Below are 13,132 nucleotides of genomic sequence, written 5' to 3'. Positions count from 1 at the left end.
CACGTGTGCTCTTCAAAATTATGCCCACTGTGAAGAGTTCCCTTTCCCAGTGTCTTTCATGTCTACTGCAGAATGGGACAGTGATGCTACAGGTGCCCACTTCTGGGTGGACTCTGCACAGCAGTAAGAACCATCCGTAAAGCAGGCGCTAGTCTTCTGATTCTCAGTCAATCAGTCATAAAACACATCTAGCAAGGCCTAAGGTGCGTACTTGGAGACAAAGGCATACTGTTACTAGTACACAGGATTAGTCAACTTCTTCATGTAACTTCACTGTGCCCTGTGTACCTACTTAGGTCCAATCATACATATAGTGCATAGCTGCTGTGGATGTCCAATGAGGCAGTTTGGTGGATCAGGCAGCACACAGCCTATGACTGACAGTCCATGTCACATGATAATTTTGCAGATCATTGTCAAGTGCTCATTTTCCACTAAATAAGGCATAATAGCAGATCAAAAGCTGCTTTTCAAAGGGAGAATGGCTATCAGCAGATGCCACGGACCAGCCTTGCCTTAGAGAGGGGTCACAAGGACTGGGTGTTTGAGAGCAGGAAAAGAAATGACTTGAAGCCAGTGAAGGGCACAAGCAGACAATTGTCTTCTGTTCGAGACACCTCTCTAGACTGCTCATCTAGATAGTTTAGCTCTTACAAACCAAAGCCCAGTCTTTTATTTATATATCAATTCAATATTACCTTTTGATTATCCCATGAACCATCATTTTATGACCTTAGCCACTTGATTTTAGAAAAAGACAGAAAATATATATTTTTAACCTAGCAAATGAATTAGTGGTCCACCTGTCTTTGTAAGCACAGACAATGATTTAGCTGGGTGATATCGAGCTCTGAGATCACCATTTTCACCATGCCTGGACCTAAATTTGCTCTGTCCCAGGCTGACCTTGAACTCAGAAATCTACCTACATTTGAATCTTTCTGATGAGCTGAGCTGGCTCATTACTGCAGCTGCCTTTGTTTTTTTAGATCCATAAAGCCACTCATACAATTCATATTATGTTCTTATATTTTGCATACTTAAGAAGTTACATATTATTGTTTGTTTGTTTGCTTGCTTTTGAGAGTTATATATTCTTGAACTCATTTTTCAGAGTTCTTTCCCACAGCCTTAAGGGCTGTCTTGAAGGTCACAGCACTTACCATTTTGCTGAGGAACATATTCTTGCCTCCTGGACTCATGCTGTTTCTAAGTATCATGGAGTCATTAACTTTAACAGGGAAAGCATTCCCCAAAAGAGGAACATGAAAATATGTACATTATTATACAGACAAGCCTTATGCCTTGCAGCCATCATCACTCATCGAGGCCCATGCCTGCTGGCTCTGCTGCAGAGGAGGGAACTGTGTCTTGAAGTCCCTTCTGCAGCCATGCAGGCCTTGGCAGGCAGCTAACAGTAGGACTTTTCGCCAAAATTCCAAGAATCTCCTTTGGAATATACGTACAGGATCCTGACAAACACTCTAAACAACACTCCTGTCTGCCACTGATTCCTCAAGTACCATCCAGTCTGCTGGTCATATAGCACAATTGCACTGGCATCCTGTACAGCAGCCTGGATCTGTAAAACAAAAACTCTTATTCCAGGTCCTACTTAAAACCAGCGGCCTTTTGAGACACTTAGTATATGTGTTGGAGTAACATGGCCAACTGAGGAAATAGGCTGCCTACAAATCCAAAAGGGCAAGTAGGCAGCATGCTTCTTTGTAGGTGGTAGGAAGGGCGAAATCCCAAAACTTCTCATTAACCTTCTAAGAAATATCTGTCTGTCCCATACCACTGGGCTCCTAAAATTCTACTACTGAAGAATATCCTTGCATTTTAGTCCAGTTTCTTTCTCATCTTCTGATGTACATATGATTTATCAATAATACCAAAGTGTTGTCTACTCCCTGCTTTCTTGTTCTGATAGCCATAACATCCTCAATCAAATAGACCAGTGTGACCACTGTGGAAGATTCTAGCGATCAAGATTATTGCAAACTAGGTTAGGACACTGGGGTGGAGAATTAGTGAGCTCTTAAAGTAAAAAGTGTCAAGGAAATAAAAGCACTTGCCAGGTCCATGTTTTCATACCAGGTACCAGGAGGTATGCTAGTCTACTGAGAGAAAGAAGCCATGTCTGGTACAGCAGTGGCAATTGGAGTCACTGCTTAATTACGTTTGTGATAGACAACTGTCATTCTCTATGATCCCTGTGTCTTTTGCACAGGCCAGTAGGAGATGAGGTGGGAACCATCACTTTGCGTCTTTCAAGTCCTTGATGGTGGCACGAACTTCTGTAATCCTCTGGGCCTTGCACACCAGTTTTGACTCAGCATTTTACCTGAGAGGGGCAGCTCTATTCACTTGCATTTGGCCTTGCCAACCAGAGATCAGGTTACCAATGTGGGGAATCCGCTAACACTTAAATGTATCTATCCCAATTATGCATTCTAGGACTGGAGAATAACAATAGCATAAGTATAGGGAGACTCTGGACCCAGTGTGAGTCACACTAAAACTCTATCAATGGCCTGACTCCCATAAGCCTCTTCTTTGACTCTGAGCAAAATGCAGTTTGCCATCTTCTGAAAGCAATGTCAATTCAGAGCAGTGTCTCTTGGGCCAGAGGAAGTTTGATCACTTCTTTTACTCCAATGTGACTTTACCCTCATAAAAATTCTAGGTCCCTGGGGAAAGAAGAAAAAGTCACAGGGAAACTTTCTGGCATTATACTAGGTTCTGCCTCAAGGAGACCTGGCCTCCCATTGATCTGAGGGGATCTATGTCTGTAACTGACTCCAGATTGGAAATTAGTAGAGGGGACCTTGATTCTCTATTATAGTAATTCAGTGTTACATTTCTTCCCATTCTCTGAAGTTCCTTTGCTTAAAAAGATCAAGCAATATGTAGTTGACACCATGTCTGTTTTACTTCTAAGAACACCATGATTAATTAGGCGGTGCTAAAGTTTATGTGAGTCAAGCCGTTACTGTGTTATTTTGGGAAGTACTCTCAACCTTGGATAATTGCCACATAGACCTTGCTTCTCCGTGAACAGTTAAGATGGGAGGTTGTGTCAGATGCACTTGACTATGAATCATAAAATTAACTTTGGGGCCTATGAACCAAGGACTGCCCATTGGACTTGGATTGCACAAACCATCCCCCAACAAACGGGGAAAAAATGACCACAATCTGGAAGTAAAAGTCACTAAAGGATGTATATGGCCTGGGTCCCAAAAAAGTCACAGGTGTCAGATCCCCCATGGAACTGGAATTATAATGGTTGTGAACTGTGGTGTGGGAGCTGGGAACAGAACTTAGGTCCTCTGGAAGACAGCCAGTGCTCTTGACCACTGAACAGTCAGTCTCTCCAGTCCCCTTCGTTCTTATATCTGGGATGCTACTGGAAAAAGATGTCAACATAACAATGGGTCTTTTCTCTTCTAATAATCTGGTCAAGAAAGTTCCTCACATGTGTGCCTAGTTTCTTGCCTTTAAAAATATTGATCTTATAACCAGTCAAGTTGACAACCAAAATTAACCATCAGAAGTCTGCCCCTTGCCGACTTGATACCCACTCACCTGTCTTCATGTCATTCTTAATTCCCAAATAAAAACAATAACAAAACCATAATTCTGCCTAGGATGGCATGACTGTCCCACATAAAACCATAAGCACATTTTTTCTTCCACAATAGGTGGCAAACTTGCTTAGGGAACATTTAGTTTCTTAGTGTCCCATAACCTGAGTATGATAAACATATTTGCAAAACTTAACCACTGATATTATCTCAATATTACAATAAATGGTAAAAAAAAAGGGGGGGTTCTGGAGAGATGGCTCAGTGAGTAAAAGCATTTGCTGCTCTTGAAGAGGACAAGAGTTCAATCTTAAGCATCCATATCCATTGGCTAATAATCACCTGTAACCCTAGCTCCAGCAGATCGAGTCCTGGGAATAAGCTATATCTTTTAGAATTGTTGGCCAGTGTGTTCCCATAGAACCCTCTCCAAACATTACATGCTAACACCAGTGCTATTTGGTTGCTCCCTACAACTTGATGATAAGACCATATTACTGAAAGCACCAGATACCTATGTCATAGAACATGGTGAAATAAAAATGGTGCACATTGAGAATTCACCCCTACTGTTTAGCGTTCATAGTTCTGGAAGTTGGTATGCTTGCTACTGGTGGAGAAAAATCACCTGGCTATGAATCCTGCAGGCCACAGTAATGGTCTTCCTACAAGATATATGCACTGCTGTCATGGTGGTATGAATATTACAGGAATAAAAACTCTTTAAGATAGATTTAAACCCAGCTCAATGAGCTAGAACCCATAACAGACACTTTTGATAAGGTCAAAAATCTGTTTGGATAGGAATGGTCTGCAGAGGAAAACCTACCACTATTATTCTGCTAAATGAGCACAGCAGTAACATGACTCCTAGTGTTACATTGCTATACCAACAAATCAGTGCAAGCTTCTTGTGGTAGATGGTTATTAGCACAGAGATCCACAACTGGTCCCTATGCAGAGAATAGGAGACAGAGTTAGTGGATGACTTCAGGGAAGCAGTGTTTTCTAGATACCACAGGGCATATGTGCATAAGAACTCACAGACTGTGACAGAATACACAGATTTGCCAAGCTCAAGTCAGATGGGATCCCATCATGGAAGAGGGAAGTGGACACAAAGTCCCATCCCTAAGCAAGAAACTATTCATTTTAGTCCTGAGTGAGAGAAAATCTGTTTTCATGAATGGAGGGCTATGGGTATATCAGCAGTGCTCCAGGACAAGCCTTGTGCTTAGAGGTCGTCCACCAACATAAATTGGACTCCATGGGTTTATTTCATTTTGTTTTATTTTTTTAGAAAGGACAAGAAGTTGGTAAGGGAGAACTTTGGATGAGCTATGGAGGGGAAAGAATATGGTCAAAGTATATCATGAAATTCTCAAACATAAATAAAATTATTGGTATTTTAGAAAGCCCATAAATGTATGTTTTATTTACCTGATGTAATTGTCATCTGAGGTTTACTGCCTCAGTCTGCTAACCTAGGCCTAGTTCTGGAAGCGTCTAACATCTGTACAATCTAATCTCAGCCAAGAATATTTTCAGCCTCTAAGACTTACTGCTGATTAAACTCACCCCTTTCTAGTTCTTTCTGAGCTCTGACTGGCTGGTTCAACTGAGCTGTTCTGCCTCAAATTCTTCTCCAAGCTCGTTCCCTCCCTCCCTCCCTCCCTCCCTTCCTCCTTCTGTCTCCCGAATTGCTCTGCTTGGCTTTACACTGACTTGGGCAATCTGTTCTAATCTTCTGCCTCCTCGTTCTATGTCTCATCTGTCTTCACCTTGTCTAGCTTGATCTGTCTATGAAACCTGTCTCTGTACAACTGTCCCAGTAAAACTGTCTCCTTTTTCTCTCTGCTCTGCTCCCTCAAGTAACTTCCTTTTCCTCTCTCTTCTTGGGAGAGTTAGACATGTCCTATTCTGTCAGATCTTACTCTGATTAGTTACTTTGTGTGTCACTCAATTAGACATCGCTTTCAAACTTGGGTTTGGGTGTTTCTTTCTACAAACTAACTTTAGCTTCATTGTTTGGGAGTAAAAGTGTGTGCTAAGGGTGTGTGTGTATTCGAGCCACTGCATTAAAGGCATGTGCTAAGGGCTGAGCCTCACCACAACTAGAAACAGTTTTTTTTTCAGTAAATAACATGATCTGGGGTTCACACTGTAATAAAATATCCTGCAACCAAAGTCCATTCCACTATGCTATCATCTGCCAGTCCATCTGCCTCAGTATGTTGGGAAACATGGTAAAACTCATAGGATCCATGAGCTCGAGTCCATTGACACTCTTGTTTGGCCATGGGGTGAGTTTCTCAGTCAGAAGCTACGCTTTCTGGACAGTAAATAAGGCATCCTGTAAGTTCATGAGTAGTAGTTTTGGCAGAAACCCTGAAAAGACAGGAAATGGGGGCTGGAGAGATGGCTCAACTGTTAAGAGCACTGACTGCTCTTCCAGAGGTCCTGAGTTCAATTCCCAGCAACCACATGGTGGCTCAATATTCAATACCCTCTTCTGGTCTGAAGATAGCTACAGTGTATTCATATGAAGAAAGAAGAAAGGAAGGAAGGAAGGAAGGAAGGAAGGAAGGAAGGAAGGAAGGAAGGAGGGAAAGGAAATAAGTAAGCATAAGTTCCTATTTCAGTACGAGGAAAATGCTGCCTTTCTACCACCAGTGTTGTCAACCTGCCCCCAGGTAACTGGCTGGTCACCCCAGGGAGAATACCATATCAAAAGCTTGTTGCTAATCTCTGCTGTTGGCAGATTTGGCACTCAGCATGCACCACAACAAGGCCAAGCTTGATGAATAAAAGTCAATGTTATTTAGCCAATAGATAACTTCCCTGACACCCCGGCCACTTGGGCATCAGACAGGGATGGCCACGAAAAGAAACTGACTACCCACAGAGTAGGTCATTCAATCCACTTGATTATTAAACTCCTCCTCTGAAGTCACCTTTCAGTGAGCATTTATAGGGCACAAAACTATCTTCATATCCTTTGCCCATCTGAAGTGATTACCCACATGATCCTTCCCCAAATGTCTTTCACACCGATTTTTCCAATCATATTTCCAAGTCCCAGTCTATCCTTCCCATTCATTAGCTACATACAGTCCATGTGTCAGTATATAATACCAGATCTGGTCATTTTTAGGCCAAGAAAAAAAATGCATGATCATGACCACGTGTACTCCCCAAAGTTCTGCCCACTGTGAAAATTTCCCTTCCCCGGTGTCCTTCATGTCTGCTCCAAGGTTTCTACTACTGAGTGGACCCTGCACAGCATTCGAACAATCTGTAAAGTAAGCCTTACTCTTCTGTTTCTTGGTCAGTCATAGAGCACATCCAAGAAGGCCTAAGATGCATGTTAGGAGACAGAAGTCATTAAGAGTAGTACATAGGCTTTGTCAACTTCTTCATGCAACTTCATGGTGCCCCAAGAACCTGCTTAAACCCTATCACATACATAGTGTACTGCTGCTGTGCTTGCCCAACTTTGTGGTTTGATGGATCAGGTTAATACCTAGATCATGATTGACAGCTCATGAACTTTATGGCCCACTGTCAAATGTTCAATTTCCACTACATAAGGCACAATAGCAGGCTGAGAGTAGCTTCTCAAATGGGGACCAACGGTCTGCAAATGACAGTAGGGTTTTGCTCTAAAATCCCAAGGGCCTAATAAATCATATGGTACAATTTGTCTAGCAGTTTGCACAGGAGCCTGGACCTATAGAAGAGCCTCCTGATATTCCAGACCCTATTCAAAACTAACAGCTTTCTGAGACTCTTGGTGCATGTGCTGGAGTAACACACCCAAGTGAGGAATGCGCTGCCTCTGAAATCCAAACAGGGCCACTAGGCATTCTACTTCTTCTTGGGGGTGAGCAAGGCCAAGTCAGCAACTTACCATTCAACCTATAAGAAACAGCACTGCCTGCCCCACACCACTACAGTCTAAGAAATTTCACTGAGGTAGAAGATTCTTGGATTTTGGTTGGTTGTGTTTCTTATCCTCTGGTGTGTGGTGAGTCCGGAGTGGATAAGTGTGCTTGCCGTGCAAGTATGAGGACCTTGGTTCAAATCTTCAGTGGCAATATTCAGGAAAAATGCACAAACTATGGCCTGTAATCCAAGAACTGAAGAGGACAGAGACAGGAAGGGTTCATTAGTGGCCAGGTTCCTGAAAAACTCTCTCAGGGAAATAAAGCAAAGAGTAACACAGTAGAGCACTCTGCATTCTTCTCTGGCCTCGGAATGTGTGTACGTCACGTCTACACTCACATGCACAACACACACAACTAAAATGTAAAATTAAACGTATCTAATCAATGTTTATTGTGTAAATTATGCCTTCCTCTATAGGACAGGTTACCTGAATTTCACCTGCATATTAAGAAATCTGATAAATGTGACTTCTGCCCTCCTCCAGGGGCCTCACTTACCGCAGCTTATGCTCCTTTGTAGATTCTGTTGAAGACCAAGAATGCAGGAGTCAGAGGCAAGGTCTCCAGATACTGATTAGTTTTATGCCTCAGGCCCTCCTTCACTGGGTCTGCCCTTGCTCTCAGTTTAAGAGTGCAACTCTCCAGGGGTTGGGGATTTAGCTCAGTGGTAGAGCGCTTGCCTAGCAAACAGAAGGCCCTGGGTTCGGTCCTCAGCTCTAGGGAAAAAAAGAAAAGAAAAAAAAAAAAGAGTGCAACTCTCAAGTTAATATTTACAGATTTCTGACTAATTTGCAGGCCTAAGAATTGTGTAGGAATTTTCAACCCAGGACCTCATACCTGCTAGATAAGTACTCTTTCACTGGCCTACATCCTCAACTAACTCTGCTGAAGATTTTAACTCCCTGGAGAGGGGAGTGGGAATGGATGGGATAAGAGTCGCAAGAAATGGAGACAAGACAGCAATCTGGTCAAGTCTCATTTAATAAAGCAAAAGCACTTGCTTATACGCAGAAAAATCACACAACACAAACTGGTTGTCACGGTAACAATAACATACATCACATCAGAAACCAATGGCGTAAGTTTCGACTTCTCAAAAACTTCTAATCTACAAGTTTCCATTTCCCTGAAGCTCCTAACAATAGAGTGAAACTCATTCTAGTACAGAAGCAAGCTACCAGGAAGTCCCCAGTATTCTTGGCTGCTGGTAGCCGCCACATATGTTACTTGGAAACAAGGACCCATGAAGTAGAAAACACCTAGCTCAGGCAAAGAAAGGCATAAGCAGGCCGAGCAGCCCAGGACAAACATGTATAACTGCAGAAGCACTACCCACCACTGGACTAGGTAACGAGTGACATGTGAACAAGAGTCAGTAGTTTTGCACTGGAATATGTCTCCTAGAAAACAGTAAAAAGTAGGACTAAACATGACTCTATGCCAAATAGCTGATTGGAATTCCTTTTAAATCCATTTGATTTAAAACAAACACTTGTAAGCACTTACTGTCACCCTGGCAACTGCCTTGGTTTCTGAGGACACAAAGACAATGTCTCTGTTATTCAGAAATTTAGGAATCACTAAGTGTGGCATTCTGAACTACAGGATCCTAGAAAACAGTTAGGGGCAGACATGGTGGTGAAGACATGACAGGCACATATCCAGAAAAGCTGGGATCGGGTAGGCTGTGCTACCTTTGATAGAGGGCACCTACTACTCAACCCAGAAGCTCAGTGTGTTTGTTACATACAGAACAAAGAGGAGGGGTTACATAGTCTTGGGGGGGCGGGCAGCTCTTTATAGAGCAGCAATCTCCGGCTCTAAACACTTGGAAGGAAAACACTGGGGTAGGTTGATGCTTTCTGTACACTGTTAACATTAACATGTGGACCAGTGAATGGCTGTGCCTGACCCTGAGCCTGGCCCTGGGAGGGCTTTGCTATTCCCATGGCCTGAGCCATTGGGGTTCTTGCCATAGCCATGATCATGCCAACAATACACATTCACTTAGGACTTCATCTGCTCCCCACAACTAAGACAAGGCAGATGTGTCAAGAAAGCTGGTAACACTTGGCTAAAAAGGGGCCAAGCCGAAGAGTGAAGGGCACTGCTGAGAAACAGATTAAGAGATGCTGAGATAGATAATAAGGAGTTAAGGAGTGTGGAGGGTGCTGCTTGGTTGACCTTGCAGTGTTTGGAATTGACTTAGTCCTCCTTTGCTTCACTACAGTGACAGCATCCTTTACTCTTTCTCAAAGCCTTTGAGTGCAGTTATTTTTCTCTTCAGTGCCTTCTGCAGACCCTGATTTAGTGGTTATCAATTTCTTTAGCTTCTTTTTGTCATGGAAAGGTTTTCTTTCTCCTTCAGTTATGAGAGGACTTGGTAAGGGGATCAGCTGCTATCTAGTGGGCCTGATTTTATGTGTGACTTGGTGTCTCTTTCTCGTATTTTTCAATGTGCTTTATTCATTTTGTGCCTTTAGTGTTTTAACTATGAAGAAGACCTGGGAAACTTCTTTACTGGCCCTGCCTGTTTGCTGTTCTGTACACCTTCTGGGTCTCGATGGGCATCTCTTTCCCTAGACTTTAGACATTTTTTGCGATTTCTGCATTTCATTTTGATTTCTATTCAATATTGCTTTTCTTTACTGTTTCATTTCCACATCGTTTATTGACCTCTTTATTCAATGCAGCTGCTTTGTTCTCTTGGGAATCCATTTAAGAGCTAATTTGTATCCTCTATTTCTTTGAGTGTATTGTTAATCATCCTTTAGAATTCTTTGTCTGGGGTTTCATTTAAGTCATTCTCATTGGGGCCATTACTGCATTTTGTAACTTTGGGAGAAGATTTTACTGAAAATGCTTCCCATGCCTTTGTCACGGAATCCTTCTCCTTTGTCCAGGCCTATAAGTAAAGCTTCAAGTTCCTCTCATAGTATCCAGAGATCTTATCTCTTCGATTAGTATTTTTTTTATTAACTTGTCGTTGTCCCCGACTGAAAGCTCCAATTCCTCTACCTTGTCCCCAAGGCCTGATAGTCTGTGTTCCTCCTGGCCCACTCTACCTCTGAGGCTGCCCTGTGAGCCTTTTATTTGATAGAGTGAATTTTTCAATTCTACCATTTCACTTCGGTTTCTATTCAGTGTTTCTATTTCTTTATTGTTTCATTTTCACATCCTGTGTTGCCTTCCTTATTTAATTTACTGGTTTTTGTTCTCTTGGGAATTTATTCAGGAGCTTATTTGTGTCCTCCTTTATTTCTTCGAACATATTTATTTTTTTAATTTTTTTTTTACTTTTATTTTTTTCTCCATCTTTATTAACTTGGGTATTTCTTATTTACATTTCAATTGTTATTCCCTTTCCCGGTTTCCAGGCCAACATCCCCCTAACCCCTTCTATATGGATGTTCCCCTCCCCATCCTCTCCCATTACCGCCCTCCCCCCAACAATCACATTCACTGGGGGTTCAGCCTTGGCAAGACCAAGGACTTCCCCTTCAACTGGTGCTCTTACTAGGATATTCATTGCTACCTATGAGGTCAGAGTCCAGGGTCAGTCCATGTATAGTCTTTAGGTAGTGGCTTAGTCCCTGGAAGCTCTGGTTGGTTAGCATTGTTGTTCATATGGGGTCTCGAGCCCCTTCAAGCTCTTTCAGTCCTTTCCCTAATTCCTTCAACGGGGTTCTTATAAGTCTATTGTTATATTTTGAACATATTTATAATCATTCTTTAGAATTCTTTGATCGCTTCTCAGCCTTTCGACTAAGATCAAGTGTAGAATTCTTTGTATGGGATTTCATTTAAATCACTTTTATTGTGGCCATTACTGCATTTTATAGCTTTGGAAGAAGATAAGTTCTCCTGTTTCCTTGTGCTACTTATGTTTTTAAATTGGAATTTGCAAACTGATTGGTTTGAGGGTTTTGTTTTTTTTTAATTTTGAGTTTTTAAGTCACCTTTCTTTTTTCAATGGAAGTGTTTGCAGTGTCTAGGAGGAACAAGATTTTAGTAAGACTTGGGTGTCATTCCTCTGGTATATGGTTGTTGGGGGCACCAGGATTTATCCTTAATACTTCCCTCAGAGTATCATGCTATCCTGAAATAATAGTCTCTCTCCAAGGACAGAGCTGTGAAAATAGATTGATAACAAATTAAAAATCAATTAGCCCTTAAGAATCAATCATTTTAGGAAATAAAGGAAGACTGATAATACCATATGTGGTGATATACTGGATACTATGAGTACGAGTTTAAAGGAAAAGAGAAACAGATTATATCTCATGATTAGTGTTGGGGTGATGTGGAGAAAACAGAGGTGGGGACACTAACAGGAAAACTGGAGGTTCAGGAGAAAGGAGAGGCCTATGAGGGATTTGGCTAAATGTAGACTGAAAAGAAAAAGGGAAAGTCTGCAATCATCAGATGCACAGGGTCAACCCGACCTCTCAGGAGGCGGAGCCACAGAGACCCTACACAGCTAGCATCTCTAAGTTCTTTTGTTTGTTTGTTTGTTTTTCTGTTTTGTTTTGTTTTGTTTCCATCTTTATTAACTTGGGTATTTCTTATTTACATTTCGATTGTTATTCCCTTTCCCGGTTTCCAGGCCAACATCCCCCAACCCCTCCCCCTTCTCTAAGTTCTTAGGAAAAGAAGAATGAAGAAATTCAAAAGAGAAGAGGAAGAGGAGGGGGAGGGAGGAGGATGAGGAGGAGAAGGAAGAGGATAGAAGAAGATCAACATCAACAACAACACAGAGCAGAGGTGTCTTGGCACTGGTTGTTAAATAAAGGAAGAATAGGTATAGTGGAGTGAGGGAGCTGGGTGAAGATAGAGGATATGGAAACCGGCTACCCTGATTGGTGAATTAATCTTGAGTCTCTTGGATTCCTTTCTCATCCCGGAGATCTCCTCCTGATAGGAGATCCTGGCCTCCTTTGGACGACTGAGTTAAAAAGCTAGTCCGGTCTGTGAGCAATGAATCAGTGCCCCAGTTGCAAATGTTGACCTCATCTCTGTGCATCTCTTTCCAATGTCCTACATGCTGCCTGGAGTCTTTGTGGAAGACAATGGTTTTTGAGATCACTGAGTGGTGCACCATGGGTGAGATCTAATGAGGGCTTACTTCTAGGTTGCAGGCTTATTTTCTTTTCTCTTATATACTCACATAGTCAACAAAGAGCCAGAGAGCTCTGTGACCCCTTCCTTAAGGACATGAATTCAAACCAGGAAGGTTCCATTCTCATGTCCTCATGGCCTTCTGACGGGTTTCAATCTTATACAACCTATTGCACAATAGCTGAAAAACATGGCTTTCAGGATCACAGCCTGGTATTCAGCTTGCTTAAGGAAGGAGGATAAAGCTGGCCTCTGTTTTTCTATCTTGACTAGAAATTAAAGTTTATAATTATCATGCTTGGCACTGCCTTAGACATTGAAGGTAAGAGTTATGATCTTCACAGGAAAAGGTCTTGGCCTCCGGTAAGAGGCCTGTGAAAACAAATAGGGAATCCAGTCAATACTCAAAGATCTGAATGCTCCTGGGTAGACCTTCCATGTCTGTTGTCTCAAACAGCAGCAGACTGCACAGATGGC

At 42.2% G+C, this 13,132-nt stretch overlaps 1 protein-coding gene across 5 annotated transcripts in view; it reads right to left on the bottom strand.

The window, feature by feature from the left end:
- Positions 1 to 13,132, bottom strand: part of Slc28a2 (solute carrier family 28 member 2) — a 62,868-nt gene that overhangs the window by 25,598 nt on the left and 24,138 nt on the right. The window contains exon 1 of one of the 5 annotated variants that reach the window (XM_063284460.1): positions 8,036 to 8,253. The exons of the other annotated variants lie outside the window; for them this stretch is intronic. The gene's annotated coding sequence lies outside the window, so the exon portion shown is untranslated. Of the gene's footprint in view, positions 1 to 8,035; positions 8,254 to 13,132 lie in introns of those variants that run through there. 5 annotated transcript variants of the gene reach the window in all.

The sequence above is a fragment of the Rattus norvegicus genome, chromosome 3 (assembly GCF_036323735.1).
Source record: "Rattus norvegicus strain BN/NHsdMcwi chromosome 3, GRCr8, whole genome shotgun sequence".
Taxonomy (NCBI): Eukaryota; Metazoa; Chordata; class Mammalia; order Rodentia; family Muridae; genus Rattus; species Rattus norvegicus.
This window is presented reverse-complemented; position numbering and strand designations above follow the sequence as displayed.